This window comes from Phyllostomus discolor, chromosome 1 (genome assembly GCF_004126475.2).
Source record: "Phyllostomus discolor isolate MPI-MPIP mPhyDis1 chromosome 1, mPhyDis1.pri.v3, whole genome shotgun sequence".
In the NCBI taxonomy this organism is placed as follows: Eukaryota; Metazoa; Chordata; class Mammalia; order Chiroptera; family Phyllostomidae; genus Phyllostomus; species Phyllostomus discolor.
This window is the reverse complement of record NC_040903.2, coordinates 123245583-123248186: the sequence shown is the minus strand read 5'-3', so window position 1 is coordinate 123248186 and position 2604 is coordinate 123245583. Positions and strand designations below refer to the sequence as shown.

Here is a 2604-nt window from a genome sequence, read left to right as displayed (position 1 = left end):
TTGTTCCATAGATAAGAAGAGGGATCTGATCATTATAGGTTGTGGAGCAAGAGGCTTTGGTGAAGGAGGTGTTGAATAGCTGAAATGTGTAGATTGGATGTTCTACACCAGGCAATTGAGCAAACTAGTCATGTGTGGTTTGACTAATATGGCTATCCATTTTGAATATAACCTGGAAGAGTTATTTAGTTCATCTTACAGATCATAGAAGAATGGATATAGAATAACTAAATCCACTGCATGGGTGGAGAAGCAAGTGCAGTTTGCTTTATAGTTATGCTGTCACATCTAGTCAACTATAAATGATATGGAGAGCTCTTGTGTTCAACCTGCTAATTTTTTCTCACTAAAGATACAGATAAAATTCTAAAGCAAAAGAGAATAGTTTATTCTTGCTGTGTATGAACTCCCTTTTTATTTTGCTGTTTCAGGTCTTCTGGGTCCTGTGGTGATCTGAACCAAGATTTTTTTTTTTCAATTTTAAAATAGGCTTTTTTAAAAATTTTATTTTAATCATTGTTCAAGTACAATTTTCTCCCCCCTACTCCCATTCCAGCTCACCCACCCAACCCTCCCCACTTCCCCCCCATTACCCCCCACCCCTAGTTTTTGTCCATGTGTCCTCCAAATTTGTTCCTGTAAACCCTACCCATTCCCCCCTGAAATTCCCTCTTCTCTCCCCTCTGGTCACTGTCAGACTATCCCCTATTTCAGTGTCTTTGGTTATAAAAATATGGAACGCTTCACGAATTTGCGTGTCATCCTTGCGCAGGGGCCATGCTAATCTTCTCTGTATCGTTCCAATTTTAGTATATGTGCTGCCGAAGCGAGCACTGAACCAAGATTTATCTTGCATTAGAACTCTTACTATTCTTTGCAGAAAAATCTGCCTTTACCCAGAGTGTTGTTTTTTTTTCAATCCTCACCCAAGGGCATTTGTCCATTGCTTTTAGAGAAAGAGGAATGGACAGGGAAACATTTATACGAGAGAGAGACATTGGTTGGTTGCTTCCCATACATGTCCTGACCAGGGATTGAACCCACAAAGTAGGTATGTGCCCTGTCTGAGAGTCAAACTGCAACCTTCTGGTGCATGACGCTCCAACCAACTGAGCCACACTGGCCAGGGTACTTATAGAGTCTTAACTGATTAGATTTCAAAGGAAGTTTGATCCACTAACAGAACTGGTAAAATGCTCTTAGATAACTTCTCTGTTTATGGCCCTCCAACTCTTCATCCTTCTTTGATATCTGCATGCTCTGAGTTTTTCAGTGTGTGTCCTAAATTACACCTGTTGTAGTGATTGGAGAGGTTGCATTCTATCCTGTTGATGCTGAGAGAGATTTCCTGGAAGCCTGGTCTGAGGCAAAGCAGAGCTTGAGTTGGAATTAAGGGCCACACCAGCTGGTCTGTGACAGTTCAGTAGCCTTTCTAGGTAAAATGGCTCATGGTTTTATTTTTAAATCATTTAACATCTCATCAGACATGAGCCTTGAAGACACTGATTGAGAATAAAAGCAGGCAAACATGTATCTGTTTATTTAGATACTTGTAACAGCTAACATACCTAATATTATAAAGAACAAGAGAATTATAAGGCATGGCCTCTACGGGGAAGAGACCCCTTCTCTCCTCAGCAGGTCCACTGTGGTAGAGTGAATTACCACCCCTAATTATTTATCTATATTCTTGCCCTTTGCTATGTAAATGGAAAGTCTTCCACTGCTGGCCAAGTGTACCTTCTATCCCTAACTTGGATCCTGTGACTTGTTCTGGTTACTAGGATGTCAGCAGACATAAAATAAGCAAAGACTTGAAATAAACTAGCATGGCTGGGCTTCCTCTCATGTGTCTTTGCCACTGTCATGTGAAGAGTTTCCCTTCCATAGCTGCTGTCCTGTCAGTGTGGGCATGGGAATGAACAGAGTGGATGCAGATCTGAGTGCGATTCACGTCGAACAGACAAACCCAGTGGAATCTGCAGGTTGAAGCACATCCAGCTGACCTTCTACTATGTGACCAGTAGTCATGGGAGAGAAAATAAATGGCAGCTATTTGAAGGTCATAGTTCTGAACCAGGTGTGATTTGTCCCTCTAGGGACATTTGGCGATGTCTCAAAGAATTTTGGGTTGGCACAATTTGAGGGATGGTACTGTCATCTAAGCCAGAGATGCTGATAAACATCTTACAACGCACAGGAGATTCCTCCACTGCAAAGAATTGTCTGGCCTTAAAATGTCAATAACCCTCTGTAAAGAAATCCTATTTTAAGATAATAGCTAATTTATATACCCACCATCTTCCCTCTTCTACTAGATGCTTCCCAGTCCCCACCAAAGAAGGATCAAAGTAGGTCAGAACCCAGGATCACCATTGGACCAAGGTTTGCTGGTGAGCAGAATTTTATACCTTTAAAGGCACGACTCTATTCTATGTACTTTTAAATTTTTTTGTCATAGTGCTAAATAGATGGAGGTATGACCTATCTCCTTTGGGTAAATTCAACTACCTACTTCTCTTTCTCTAGGATTTCTTCTTAATTTCTTGCTCACTCATGTTCTCTTTCTTTTGAAATGATCCTGAACTTGTCTCCAGGTCCCAT

General features: G+C 41.1%; 1 non-coding gene across 1 annotated transcript; it reads right to left on the bottom strand.

Annotated features, from left to right (window-relative positions):
• Window positions 1-727: 727 nt before the first annotated feature.
• Window positions 728-834, bottom strand: LOC114493531. Its single transcript, XR_003684169.1, has one exon. It is a non-coding gene; the product is annotated as a U6 spliceosomal RNA (small nuclear RNA).
• Window positions 835-2604: the final 1770 nt, after the last annotated feature.